The sequence below is a fragment of the Danio aesculapii genome, chromosome 10 (assembly GCF_903798145.1).
Source record: "Danio aesculapii chromosome 10, fDanAes4.1, whole genome shotgun sequence".
In the NCBI taxonomy this organism is placed as follows: Eukaryota; Metazoa; Chordata; class Actinopteri; order Cypriniformes; family Danionidae; genus Danio; species Danio aesculapii.
The window spans coordinates 37,972,424-37,988,671 of record NC_079444.1 but is presented as its reverse complement, the minus strand read 5'-3'; positions in this window follow the sequence as shown (position 1 = coordinate 37,988,671).

Genomic DNA, 16,248 nt, shown 5'->3' with positions numbered 1-16,248 from the left:
TAAAGATTGAAAACCAGACGTTAATGAATGAAAGATTGTTACGTTAAAGATTGAAAACTAGACGTTAATGAATGAAAGATTGTTACGTTAAAGATTGAAAACCAGACGTTAATGAATGAAAGATTGTTACGTTAAAGATTGAAAACCAGACGTTAATGAAAGATTGTTACGTTAAAGATTGAAAACCAGACGTTAATGAATGAAAGATTGTTACGTTAAAGATTGAAAACCAGACGTTAATGAATGAAAGATTGTTACGTTAAAGATTGAAAACCAGACGTTAATGAATGAAAGATTGTTACGTTAAAGATTGAAAACCAGACGTTAATGAATGAAAGATTGTTACGTTAAAGATTGAAAACCAGACGTTAATGAATGAAAGATTGTTACGTTAAAGATTGAAAACCAAACGTTAATGAATGAAAGATTGTTACGTTAAAGATTGAAAACCAGACGTTAATGAATGAAAGATTGTTACGTTAAAGATTGAAAACCAGACGTTAATGAATGAAAGATTGTTACGTTAAAGATTGAAAACAAGACGTTAATGAATGAAAGATTGTAACGTTAAAGATTGAAAACCAGACGTTAATGAATGAAAGATTGTTACGTTAAAGATTGAAAAACATACATTAATGAATGAAAGATTGTTACGTTAAAGATTGAAAACTAGACGTTAATGAATGAAAGATTGTTACGTTAAAGATTGAAAACCAGACGTTAATGAATGAAAGATTGTTACGTTAAAGATTGAAAACCAGACGTTAATGAATGAAAGATTGTTACGTTAAAGATTGAAAACTAGACGTTAATGAATGAAAGATTGTTACGTTAAAGATTGAAAACCAGACGTTAATGAATGAAAGATTGTTACGTTAAAGATTGAAAACCAGACGTTAATGAATGAAAGATTGTTACGTTAAAGATTGAAAACCAAACGTTAATGAATGAAAGATTGTTACGTTAAAGATTGAAAACCAGACGTTAATGAATGAAAGATTGTTACGTTAAAGATTGAAAACCAGACGTTAATGAATGAAAGATTGTTACGTTAAAGATTGAAAACCAGACGTTAATGAATGAAAGATTGTTACGTTAAAGATTGAAAACAAGACGTTAATGAATGAAAGATTGTTACGTTAAAGATTGAAAACCAGACGTTAATGAATGAAAGATTGTTACGTTAAAGATTGAAAAACATACATTAATGAATGAAAGATTGTTACGTTAAAGATTGAAAACCAGACGTTAATGAATGAAAGATTGTTACGTTAAAGATTGAAAACTAGACGTTAATGAATGAAAGATTGTTACGTTAAAGATTGAAAACCAGACGTTAATGAATGAAAGATTGTTACGTTAAAGATTGAAAAACATACGTTAAAGAATGAAAGATTGTTACGTTAAAGATTGAAAAACAGACGTTAATGAATGAAAGATTGTTACGTTAAAGATTGAAAACCAGACGTTAATGAATGAAAGATTGTTACGTTAAAGATTGAAAACCAGACGTTAATGAATGAAAGATTGTTACGTTAAAGATTGAAAACCAGACGTTAATGAATGAAAGATTGTTACGTTAAAGATTGAAAACCAGACGTTAATGAATGAAAGATTGTTACGTTAAAGATTGAAAACCAAACGTTAATGAATGAAAGATTGTTACGTTAAAGATTGAAAACCAGACGTTAATGAATGAAAGATTGTTACGTTAAAGATTGAAAACCAGACGTTAATGAATGAAAGATTGTTACGTTAAAGATTGAAAACCAGACGTTAATGAATGAAAGATTGTTACGTTAAAGATTGAAAACCAGACGTTAATGAATGAAAGATTGTTACGTTAAAGATTGAAAACTAGACGTTAATGAATGAAAGATTGTTACGTTAAAGATTGAAAAACAGACGTTAAAGAATGAAAGATTGTTACGTTAAAGATTGAAAAACATACGTTAAAGAATGAAAGATTGTTACGTTAAAGATTGAAAAACATACGTTAATGATTGAAAGGTTGTTACGTTAAAGACGCAAACACAAGGAGAACATGCAAACTCCACACACAAATACCAAGTGACCCAGCCGGGGCTCGAACCAGCGACCTTCTTGCTGTGAGGCAATTGTGCAACCAACAGCGCCACAGTTTATTTATTTTTAAATTTGCTTTTGTTTGACCTGGTTTCTGAAACCGTTCTTCACCAGATTTGAACCCAGTAGTCATGGCCCTCTCCGCTCCACGTCCCAAGTTCATCAACATACACGGCGAGCTACTGGGCAAACTGATAACAGCAGAAAAGCCGTTCGTATGGAGGTGAGCGGTCAGTTGGTAGTGTGAAAAGGAACAAGCTGTCGACAGCATCATACAGCCCCATAGCGTTCATTTTAAGATTGAAATGCAGCCATGCGTATCTATGGCTACATAATTTGCGTTCTCCAGAAATGTAGACTGGTACATATCCACAATGAGTCTGTGCTGCCTTTGTTTATAGTGATAACGTCCCCTCTAGTGGTGAGTTTTGCATACTGCGCCTATTAAAATACTTGCCACAACATATAATAATAATAATCTATCTTTCACTGCCACTACGAAGCTCAAATGAGTCAGGGTATTATTTATTTAATTCAACGTTACTCTGCCAGAAAGCAGAAAGGCACACCTAGGATGAAATCATTTTCATTTTTGGCTGAACTATCCGATTAACATCTGAACTAGCGTCATTCATGTATCAGTGCAGCGTATTAAAAGATTTAGCAAACTGGTATTTACATGACTGCCATTTCGGAACAATAGCAGGAAAGAGATGGTAAGGAGGATTTGGAAAACACGGTTTCCTCATTATGGGAAAACAGGTAGTTGGCTTTCATTTTGAAAAAGTGCCTGGTCCAGCCATTGTGAGAGAAACGCATTGATCTCAATTTCGCACTTCCGTTCGGCCACTTAAAACAAATGTCAGAATAAAGATTTCAATCCAAAAGTTGAATGCAGAAACAGATTATTTGCAGATATATATATATATATATATATATATATATATATATATATATATATATATATATATGTATATATATATATATATATATATATATATATATATATATATATATATATATATATATAATAATGATGATGATGATAAATTTGGTTTATTATTATGGAATTTAAAGGAACAGGCAAAAAAATGTTGGGTTCCACACAATCGTGTGTTGGGATTTCATAAAGGAATTAAGTTACTTGACTAAACTTCTACATATTTAAATAAATTGAACATAAAAAAATCGAGTTGTCACAAAGAAACTCAAAAGAATTGTACTGTTTCAGCTCATTTTAAATAAGTAGTTTGACCAAACATTCATTTGTTTACTTTCGGCTTTTGGTCACTATTTCAGAGGTCGTCACAGCCGAATGAACTGCCAAATATTCCAGCCTATGTTTTACACAGAGGATGCCCTTCCAGCCACGCCAACACCCATATACTCACATTCACACTCATACATTACAGCCAGTTTATTCACCTATACCACATGTCTTTGGACTGTGGGGGAAACCGAAGCACCCGGAGGAAATCCACGCCAACACGGGGAGAACATGCAAACTCCACACAGAAATGTCCTTCTTGCTGTGAGGTGACTGTGCTAACCACTGAGCCACCGCCCTTTGAACAAACAGCAAACATCTTTCTTTTTTTTTTGAGTGTAGACTGCAAAAAAAATCCACAAATAACAGTTTTTCGTATTTTGGATTTTGTTTTCCCATTTATTTCTGCTCTTGACCTACATCATGGGAGCTTGATCATTGATCATCAAACTGTGATGTTAAAAAGTTTGAAAAGGTGACTTTAAAAAAGTGATATTTTAGCGATATATTGTCTGGATTGGTGCTATCAAAAAAAGTCTATATTGGTGGTTCATTCCGCTGTGGCGACCCCTGATTAATAAAGGGACTAAGCCGAAAAGAAAATGAACGAATGAGCCTCTATATTATTTATTCTGCCACTATAGTTGAATACTTTACATTTAAGTACAAGTATTTAAGTTTTCTTTTTACTTTTTAGGAACAGGACCTAAACGTTTAATGAACGTTTAAAAGCACATTTTAATTGAAACATTTAAGTTTTTTTTTTTTTTACCAGTAAAACTACTGGTAAAGTAAGCACTGTTACTTTTCAAACTATTTATAATGTTTAAAGTGGCTGACAATAATAAATATTCTCATTAGAAATTAATCTGCCTAGAAAGTAATATTGAGTCACTCCCCAGAAAAGTAACTAGTTGTGTTACTTCGATACTTTTTATGGTAATGCGTTATACTTTTGGGTTAATTTTGTGTTATCTGACCTGGCTGAGCCTTGATCTCTTTCAGAACTTTCAGGGGTTTTTTTCTTTCTTCTTTTTTCAATAGTGGAGCTCTGCAATTAACAACACACTCTATAACCTACATTTACCTTCAATAAAATCACATAAATTATGTAGGATAATATTATCTTAAGAGAACTTCCCCACCCCCCAGAGCTACAGTATACATGTCATATGTACAGATTAATAAATGTTTAAAGCAATATGTTTGCTACTTTTATACTTTTCTAATCCTCTTTTCCTTTTCTTTCACGTGTTCAAAATATTGAGAATATTTCCATTGCAGAAATGTAAGGCTCTGCCGTCTCCTTTTCTGTCTGTTCCGGGATTTTACGTGACCATGTTCATTTTAATTCAGCAATTTATTTTATAAAAGTGAATTAACTAAACTAAAAAGTAACTCGTGTTCAATTTTAAAGAAAGTACCTCAAATATTATTACTTTATTTTAAAAAGTAATGCGTTACTTTACCCGTTACTTAGAAAAGTAATAATATTACGTGACACATTATTTGTAATGCATTACCTCCAACACTGCTGGTCAATAAGGTGGTACTTGGTGAAACATGTTTGAGAACCACTGCTCTTGTTTCAAACTACTAAACGTCAATAGAAGTAATTTTGTTAAACCGAACAGTTCATCACAAGTCGACAGAGTAATTTATAACCACAAATAAATAGAAAAACCTGTGGAAACCAAGCGGCAACCTCCCGCTCTCCCTCAGGAAGCCAATACGTAGGTAACAAACTGCAATTCATCAAAATTCTGCTAGTCGAAATTCCGCTAGTCCATATAGAGCAAATTTCTATTGACCCCACTGTTAAAATGGCCAAATTACAGCAGAAAAAAAGGTGTTTACAGCCTGGTACAAATAACGATTTCGGTTCATATAGCTAATATTACTCTTCGTGACAACTGTGAGGGGGGTGAATTTTTTTATAACTCATCTGTTTCCTCTATATTAGGTTTTATTAAGTCTGCATAATTAAGGGCGTGACCACTTGAGTGACAGCTAGGTCTTGCTAGTCGCCGCTTCGTCGCCTCAGCTGATTCCAGCTGATTAGCCGCTGAACTACATCTACATATACCTCGTATTTTTGTGTTGTCCTATGTAACTTTATACAGTCAGCTGCCTTTTGGAATTATTTCTTACAATTATCAGATGATATGGCATGCTGTGTGCACTTATTGTGCTCACAAACCATTCATGTGGCCTTCACCTTTTCCCAGGTGAGTGAAATTATATACTTATACACCATCTCTATTAATTTATTTGTTTTATTTAAGATCATTTATCATTTATATTTTTTTTAGAGCTGCACTCCAGAATCTGACAGATTGATTAGCTGTAGGCTCTAGAACAGTCATGTGAAGCATGGTCATACAGTGTTATGCCTGGATTTCATCAATAGTCATGCATTTACTAACACAGAATATATCTGAAGTATTTGGGTGTAATTCGGGTTTTCCTCCAGTAGAAAAACGACATAAGAACAATGCTTAGTGGCTCAATGTATTACAACAGTGTTTTAAAAGTCTAAACACTTTATTGATATAGAGTACAACCCAGCACATGTGGTCAGAACACCAACGAGTCGCAGGTAATGAAGTATTAAGCATTTCTCCCGAAGAAAAGCCCGTCTAAGCAAAATGCAAGAATGCGTCTGTGGCTTCGCTCATGCTCCGCCTCTTTGCCCTTGTTTGGTATCCCCCGGTCGGTGCGATGACGCATGTACAAAATGGTGACCGTTGGCCATGCCTACTGGTAGCTTCTTTTGGGTTCTTCAGAAACCTATGGGTGACGTCTCAGATACTACGTCCATATCGTTGACAGTCTAAGGTGGAAACTTGTTAATTCACATATTTTTGCAGTGCATAAACAAAAAAGCACCACATTCTTTAATATGTTAATGACATTGGGATATTTTAAAGTGTGTTGAAAGTGTCGGCTGTGATGTGAATAAAAACGAAGATTTTTTGCATTTAGCCGCATGTTTCCACTTCCAGACTCTTGCTGAAAGAGAGTCTTTTGTCCGCCGTCTTCCCCTTCCTTAATCCTCTAATGAGGTTTCTTTTCTTCAACTTCACATAACCTTTCGTCCGTGTGAACTTCTCATCCAGAGATGCTTATCATGCTTGAACTGCCAGTAACCCCCGCTTTCCTTTTGGCTACAAAACACAGGAGAGGGCAAACGCACAAGTCACACGTCTGATCCCAGGTCAGCGTTTGCAGCGCACAAGCGGCCGTTTGTCTGTCTCACATCCTCTGAATCCTGGCCTGTGCTGCTGGACGGGGCTCGGTCTGGAGGAGGCCCAGAAAACTACTTACAGTTTAACTACAGGCCACCGCACAAAGGAAATAGTTCGGTCTTCCAGGAAGACAAAGCGCTGGGGTCAGCAGGGGTCAGCAGGTTGAGATGGAGATTTGGAGGCAATGTGTGTGTATTTCCCATGTTGAAGCACGGCCTCCTGAGTGAATGTTTAACCTGATTTAACACCATCACCAACACTGCTGCTGATTTACTGAACACTCAATTACACCTCACTGGAGAGATCCACTGCTGGCTTCACCACACAACTGACTGTATGTCCTATCTATCTGTCTGTCTGATCTAGATATCTATCTATCTTTCTGTCTGATCTAACTGTCTGTCTATCTAGCAGTCTGTCTGTTTGTCCGATTTATGTCTGTCTGATCTGTCTATCCTTCTGTTTTATCTGTCTGATCTATCTGTTGGTTTTATCTGTCAGTCTGTCTGTGTCTGATCTAACTATCTGTCTATCTATCTATCTATCTATCTATCTATCTAGCTGTCGGTCAATCTGTCTATTCTTCTGTTCTTTCTATCTATCTGTCTATCTGTCTGTCTGTCTGTCTGTCGGTCCTTCTGTTCTATCTGCCTGTGTCTGATCTAACTGTCTGTCTGTCTGTTCTTTCTGTGCATCTAGATGTCTGTCTGATCTGTCTGTTCATTCTATCTGTCTGTCTGTCTGATCTATCTATCTGTCTGTTTTATCTGTCTGATCTAGCTGTCTGTTTGTTTTATCTATCTATCTATCTATCTATCTATCTATCTATCTATCTATCTATCTATCTATCTATCTATCTATCTATCTATCTATCTATCTATCTATCTATCTATCTATCTATCTATCTATCTATCTAGCTAGCTAGCTAGCTAGCTAGCTAGCTAGCTAGCTGTCTGTCTGTCCTTCTGTTATGTCTGTCTGTCTGATCCATCCATCCATCCATCTGTCTGTTCTATATGTTTGTCTGTCTGTGTCTGATCTAACTGTCTATTTTATCTGTCTATCTAGATGTCTGTCTGTCTTTCTTTCTTTCCTTCCATCCATCCATCCATCCATCCATCCATCCATCCATCGTCTGTCTGTCCAATCTGTTTATCCATTCATCCTTTTTTCTCTGTCCATCTATCTTTCTGTCTGGTCTTCCCGATCTGTTTATCTTTCCATCCATTTTCTCTGTCTATTTATCCATCCATCTATCTATCTGTTTTTCTGCCCATCCATCCATCCATCCATCCACCCATTCGTCTGTCTGTCCATCTGATCTGTTTATCCATCTATCCTTTTTTCTGTCCTTCTACCTTTACATTCATCTATCTATCTCTGTCTGTTGGTTTGTCCATCCATCCATCCATCCATCTATCCACCATCCATCTATTTATCATTGTCTGTCTGTCTTCCGATCTGTTCATCCATCCATCCTTTTTTCTCTTTCCTTCTATCTGTCTGTTGGTTTGTTCATTCATCTGTCCTTTTGACTATCCATCCATCCATTCATTCCTCTATCTGTCCTTCCTATTTATCCATTCTTAGGTCTGTCCATCCATCCTCCTATCTATCTATCTATCTATCTATCTATCTATCTATCTATCTATCTATCTATCTATCTATCTATCTATCTATCTATCTATCTATCTATCTATCTATCTATCTATCTATCTATCTATCTATCTATCTATCAGTATGTCTGTCTGTCCGTCCATCCATCCATATTTTGAACAATTGGAAACCTGTAACAATTGACTCTATAGCATTTGTTTGTCCTACTATGGAAGTCAGTGGTCACAGAACATTCTTCAAAATATCTTCTTTTGTGTTCAACAGAAAAAGGAAACACATGAAGGTATGAAACGATGTCCATTTTTCGGTGAACTATGCCTTAAAGTAATTCAAGGCAGTGCATTACAGTCGTTATTCCACATCTAAGACATTATTTAGCATTTCTCTGCACCCGTGAACAATGTCAGCAACAGTATAATACATGTGTCTTGACGTGTCCTGCAGCTTTAATCAGTGCGCTGTGCTGCAGATCTCTGTTGTCTGCTGCTTATGGTGAAGGTGAGCTTCCTGAAGTCTGATCCAGAGCCTCAGGGTTTGACCTTTGTCTCTCTCTCTCTGACATCTTCAGCTCTTTCAGTTCAGTTGCCCCGCAGCTGTGACCCTCCGTCCCCTCCATCCCATTGGTTTCCCAGCAGCCTCTAGTTCTTCAAAGGCCAGCAGAAGTGTGACAGCTGGCAAAAGAAGCTCTGGTTTCATTAAGAGCCGTTGTTGATCAAGTCAGGCAACTGTGCTGTGTCGTTGACCTCGCGCCACAGAGCAGAGAAGAGCTTAAAATTGATTCACACTTAACTTATGTCGGAGTTAACATTTCACGGGTAATGGCAGGATAAACGGACGGGTATTTCAAGTTCGGTGCTGGAACAGATGTGATTCTCTGACCTTTGATGATACCAAGTTTTTGTTCATGAACATGAGAAAATCTTGAACATGCAAGGTCAGCGAAACTAGTTCTCGGTTTCACACATTCAGACTGAAACAGATTGTTCTCTTTTCATTTCAATTAACTTCAATAAATACGACTATTAGTAATCACCCATATACGAAAAACATAAAATAAAAACATGAATAATTTTACAACTACAACTTGTATATTTATTTACATGTTTTTATGTTTTTGTACATTATATTCTCATTTAAAAATGAAAATATTTGGAATTATGGAAAGTATTATTTTGTTGCATATTATTATATACATTTCGACCCCAGTTTTTATATTAATATATTATTAAATATTATACCTACACTACCTGACAGAAGTCTTGTCTTCAATCCCAGTTGTAAGAGCAACAAATAATAACTTGACTTCTAGTTGATCATTTGGAAAAGTGGCAGAAGCTCGAATTTTTATTATTTTTTTTCTCCTATGAATCATCTGTTGAACTGCATCCCAATCATCACAAATACTGCAGAAGACCTACTGGAACCCACATGGACCCAAGATTCTCACAGGAATCAGTCAAGTTTGGTGAAGGAAAAATCATGGTTGGGGGTTACATTCAGTATGGGGCCATGAGGGAGATCTGCAGAGTGGATGGCAACATCAACAGCCTGAGGTATCAAGACATTTGTGCTGCCCATTACATTACTAACCACAGGAGAGGGCAAATTCTTCAGCAGGATAGAGCTCCTCATACTTCAGCCTCCACATCAAAGTTCCTGAAAGCAAAGAAGGTCAAGGTGCTCCAAGATTGGCCAGCCCAGTCACCAGACATGAACATTATTGAACATGTCTGGGGTTAGATGGAGGAGGCACTGAAGATAAATCCAAAGAATCTTGATGAACTCTGCAAGAATGCTTTCTTTGTCATTCCAGATGACTTTATTAATAAGTGATTTGAGTCATTGCAGAGATGTATGGATGCAGTCCTCCAAGCACATGGGAGTCAGACACAATATTCATTCTTTTTCCACTGCACCATGACTTTACTTTCTGTTAAAAGACAAGACTTTTGTCTAAGCAAAGACAGACCTTACTGTTCTAATTAAATCATTAAAAATCAAGGCATGATCATATTTTAATTTGGTAAAAATAAGTGTAATCTAGAGGCCTTTGCCTTTCCTATAAGCCACTTCTGATATTAAACGAAATCAAGTTATTATTTGTTGTTCCTAAAACTTGGATAGGCAACAAAACTTGTCAGGTAGTGTATTTTAAAACTTATATAATAAATAGTATTTAACATTTTCCGTTTATATCTGGAAAAAATATTTTAGAAAACATATTATTGATCACAGGATTTTGTACCTGCAGTTAAATATCTAAATAAAAGTTTTAATACCATATATTACATTTTAAAGTATTTCATACTTTTATTTTATTTGTCTATTATTTGTATCTGAAAAAAAAATCTGAATTTCACCACATATTATCTCAGGATTTTAGACCATTTAAATAAGTAAATAACTTTTTTATTAATATTATTATTTTTATTTAAATCTGAAGAAAAAAATTGAATAAAAAATATCAGTTTTTTAATTTTCATTTTAGAATATCATTTTATTAAATATTATAAATGATCTCATGGTTTTGGATCCCACTTTGAAATTAAGGTAAATTTGCAGTCAATTTTAATTTAGATCGATTTTCAACAAAATGTATGTTTTTCTTTAAATGTTCCACACAAAACCGCCTTCATGCCTCATGAACTTTTAGGACAAACATTTCCACAAATCACTTTTACATGTGAAAGGGCACTTTAGAGTCAAGCAATCACACTGAGGCCAGTTTGAGATTAAAGCGCTCCCTTTGAGGTCAAAGGTCTTCGCTGACCCCTGAAATCTTCATATCAATCTTCAGAGATCTGGGAGTTGATTTGGTCGAATATATTAAGTTTAATTAAAAACACGATGAGGAGTTCTTTACGAATAACATGCTGATGTACTACGAGTGTTATTTTTAATTTATCCTCACAGATTACAGCTGTAATGTGAACCCAGAGGTCACGCAGAGGCCAAATCGCATTATGATTACATCTCACAGAACTCTGACCTCTAAATGTGTCTTATGTAAGTCAGAGGGGCATGTGCTTAATTACTGTACAGTTTAGATGTTCCTAGATACACATATGAAGTGAATGTCATACCTTAAAGATCATGAGAGGATATATTTGCAAAGACTTCCAGGAAAAATCTGGAACAGGGCGAAAAAACAACACATTTAGTGCAATGGCGCTGGTAAAATGACACCTGGAGTCAAATCCGTATGACGCACTCATTCAGTGCTTTGAGCCTCTTCTTCAACCAGAACCATGTTTAAATATCTACAATAGATAAAAAGTGTGGGGAAACATAAGTTAGCCGAGCTCTAAAAAAGCGGTAAATACATCCCGTCCTCTGACTGACTTTTCTGTGTCCTCTTGGCCTTTCCGCTGCTGCTGGGTCACAGCTTATGCAACTCTATACTGACCAAAAACATGTACGACTGCGCCACCTGCTGGAAGACAAGCGAATATCTATCTATCTATCTATCTATCTATCTATCTATCTATCTATCTATCTATCTATCTATCTATCTATCTATCTATCTATCTATCTATCTATCTATCTATCTATCTATCTGTCTGTCTGTCTGTCTGTCTGTCTGTCTGTCTGTCTGTCTGTCTGTCTAATCGTCCATATAAGAATATTTTCTCACCCTCAGGTTCGCGTTCGTGACGTCTTTCTGTCATATAATGACATCAGAACAAACTGACACGTGAGTTTATGCTGTTTGTTTATTTCAGCGAGCACAATTTGTGAATTAGATGGAGAATTTCATTTCATTTATTTATTTTTCACAACAAGGGACAGTGTACATTACCGTTTTTCTCAGTGGCTTTGGTGCATTTCTCACAACACTATTTACATTTGCACAACAGTTAATGTGTTTCTCAAAACAGTTAGAACAAACTGCCAAATCTAGTTGATAACCTGCAAAAGCGTGTCACTTGCTCAAAATGGAGAGCTCATTCCTCAAAAGCAAGTATTGATGTCAATGAAAGTGTCATCAAAAAGAAAAGTCCTGACACCGTTGTTTAGGAACAAGATAAAAAAAAGAATAATTACACCCTTATTTACAACAAACATACACTTCCTTTGGGTAGAGCTGTGCACAACTGTAAACAATATTGCAGTACATATTGGAGCTAAACCTACAACATACAGGTCTGTAAATCATTTATGAAACTGTTCAATTTAGAAGACATTTTCAGGAATTTTTTTTAATTTATGAAATTAGCTTGACAGATTTTGACAACTAGTTCCACATTTTTGTATGTATTGACTCATGTCATGAAATGAGGGCTATTAGTTTTATATGGAATGACTATTCAGCATTCACAAGTTAATTTTGACTGACATGACATAAGCAAATAATAATGTTATAAACAGCAGAGAGTTGTTTGAAATCAATTGATGCATGTCCAAAAGCATTCGCAATGTGTTGGAAGGAATGAGAAACTGCTACTATGATGTGCACAAATTACTGTTTTGAGAAATACATTAACTGTTGTGCAAATGTAAATAGTGTTGTGATAAATCCACCAAATCCATTGAGAAAAACCGTAATCAACATTCCCCAAGAACGTGAATGTACTCAAATTCGCCAAAAGACCCCATTGGTGGTCCCTTTGCCAGATGTTAAAGGCCTACACAAATAGAAATACAAATTCAAACTACCCCAACAACAACATCAGAAAATCAATAAATAATAATAATAACTAGTTCTCACTATGTTGATTATCAAGAAACCATTTCTTTAAAATATACTTAAAATATACTATTTTATGCGTATTTACCTCAATGTTTGGTTTGATATTGGACATCTATTTAAACTTACAAAATTCTTGTAAAGATGTTTTTTGCAGACTTTGGAGCCAGGCGATTGTGTTTAGCACTGTTGCCTCACAGCAAGAAGGTCACTGGTTCAAGTCCCGGCTGGACCAGTTTGCGTGGCTTTTCTCCATGTGCTCCGATTTCTCCAACAGTCCAAAGACATGAGCTACAATTGAATAAACTAAATTGGCCATAGTGTATGAGTGTGTATGGGTGTTTCCCAGTACTGGGTTGTGGCTGGAAGGGCATCCGCTGTGTAAAACATATGCTGGAATGGTTGGCGGTTCATTCCGCGGTGGTGACCCCTGATGAATAAAGGGAATAAGCCAAAGGAAAATGAATGAATGAATGAATGAATAATTTGGTTATATATGGGAAGTACCATATACACAAACACCAATGGTCCAATGATAAAACCAAGTTTCCTTTATTTAAAATTGACCAAAAGCATTACATTGAAAGTCCAAAAGGCATATTGTGTTTTTGTTTATTCGTTTATTTAATGTTATTGAGGAAAAGACTGAAAGTTTTCCTTTTGTATAATATATTATTGTTCAAATATTATCTTAAAAAGAAATACCACTCACAGTATCTTTAATACACCATCATATATTCTTAATGGTAACCATCCTGTAACATTGGGTCAGTTTTGTACATATAATACATGTATATCTTAATATAACATTTAGTCATTTAGCAGACATTTACATTTAGTCATTTAGCAGACGCTTTTATCCAAACTTGCGATGCGGTGGCGCAGTAGGTAGTGCAAAGCCTCACACCAAGAAGGTCGCTGGTTCGAGCCTCGGCTGGGTCAGTGTGCGTTTCTGTGTGGAGTTTGCGTGTTCTCCCAGCGTTCGCGTGGGTTTCCTTCGGGTGCTCCGGTTTCTCCCACAGTCCAAAGACATGTGGTACAGGTGAATTGGGTAGGCTAAATTGTCTGTAGTGTATGAGTGTGAATGAGTGTGTATGGATGTTTCCCAGAGATGGGTTGCAGCTGGAAAGGTATCCGCTGCGTAAAACATGTGCTGGATAAGTTGGCGGTTCATTCAGCTGTGGTGACCCCGGATTAATAAAGTGACTAAGCCATAAAGAAAATGAATGAATGAATAGTTCAGTTGGACAAACAGGAAATCCAAAAATTGCATGAGGATCTGTGGACATATTTTCTTCAGGTTATATTTATTTATTAGTTTACTTTTCTAAGACATATAAAATATATTCTAGAACATATATATTTGTTTTTGTCAGTGTAAACGCTAAAATAGATGAAAATAAATAGAAATTTTATGAAAATAGTTATAATTTGAAGTATATTTTGATATTTTAGTTTGGCTCAGGTGCCTTCTTTTACATGGAGATGGCAGAGTTTGTGACTATACTGCAGCCAACCACAAGGGGGCGATTGTAATATTTTGGCTTCACTTTTCAGAACGAGCGAAGCACACTAATAAAACAATTTATAAAAGCTTATTATAGCTTTTTTCATTTGGGTCAGTTTTGATCTGGAAAGGGGCTGCAGCTTTTCACGTTACATTTATTTTAAGGATTGAATTAGGTACATTTGAATATACGCACATAAAGGCACCAACAGACAAAAGATAGTAACTGGCAAAGCAAAATCAAGCATATCTAATTGGCTAAAGCCCAAAGAAAAAGTCACTCTGTTTTCTCCTGTTGAAAAAGTACTGCAGTATTCATACTGTTGATCACTTTTTCATATAAAAGAATAAATACCTATATTTAGCATGTAAATGTTTTTGGATTAATATTTATGCTTTGTTGTCATTTTGTATGTTTGTATTGTCGATATGTAGGTTCTATACAATACATATAATCTGATAATTATACATTTATATGTTCTTATGATTTTTTATTAAACACTCAATGGCCATTTTATTAGGTACACCTGTCCAACTGCTCTTTGGCGCAAATTCCTAATCAGCCAATATGGCAGCAACTCAGTGCATTTAGGTATGTAGACATGGTCAAGACGATCTGCTGCAGTTCAAAGCGAGCATCAGAATGGGGAAGAAAGGGGATTTAAGTGACTTTGAACATGGCATGGTTGTTGGTGCCAGACGGGCTGGTCTGTGTATTTCAGAAACTGCTGATCTACTGGGATTTTCACGCACAACCATCTCTAGGGTTTACAGAGAATGGTCTGAAAAAGAGAAAATATTCAGTGAGCAGTTCTGTGGGCGCAAATGCATTGTTGATGTCAGAGGAGAATGGCCAGACTGGTTCCAGCTGATAGAAAGGCAACAGTAACTCAAATAACCACTCGTTACAACCGAGGTCTGCAGAAGAGCATCTCTGAACACACAACACATCCAACCTTGAGGTGGATGGGCTACAGCATCAACAAAATGAAGACATGGATCCATCCTGCCTTGTATCAACAGTTCAGGCTGTTGGTTGTGTAATGGTGAGGGGATATTTTCTTGGCACACTTTGGGCTCATTAGTAGCAATTGAACATCATGCCAACGCCCACCTGAGTATTATTACTGACCATGTCCATCCCTTTATGACCACAGTGTACCCATCTTCTGATGACTACTTCCAGCAGGATAACGCACCATGTCATAAAGCGCGAATCATCTCAGACTGGTTTCTTGAACATAACAATATGTTCACTGTACTCAAATGGCCTCCACAGTCACCAGAGCTCAATCCAATAGAGCATCTTTAGGTTGTGATAAAATGGGAGATTTGCATCATGGATGTGCAGCCAACAAATCTGCAGCAACTGCATGATGCTATCATGTCAATATGGAACAAAATCTCTAAGGAATATTTCCAGTAACTTGTTGAATCTATGCCACAAAGGATTAAGGCAGTTCTGAAGGCAAAAGAGGGTCCAACACGGTACTAGTAAGGTGTACCTAATAAAGTGGCCAGTGAGTGTATATTCCTTTTATATAATTTTCTTTTATTATATACTATAATATATATTATATTATTTATTTCATAATTTTATTGTATATTGTTTTCATCCATCCTTTTGGTATTGCTATTTTTTTCCTGCAATTTCATGGTTTACATTGTGACATTTTACAGTATATGTTAGTCTACATACAGAGACCGCTATAGTTTATTGTTATAAAACAACAGTAGATCTTTTATCAAGTATTTATTGTTCATATGATTTACTGCATTGCTTGGATGCGCATTGTTTTGTTTATCCATGTATGAACGTGTGCGTGTAGGGTGTGTG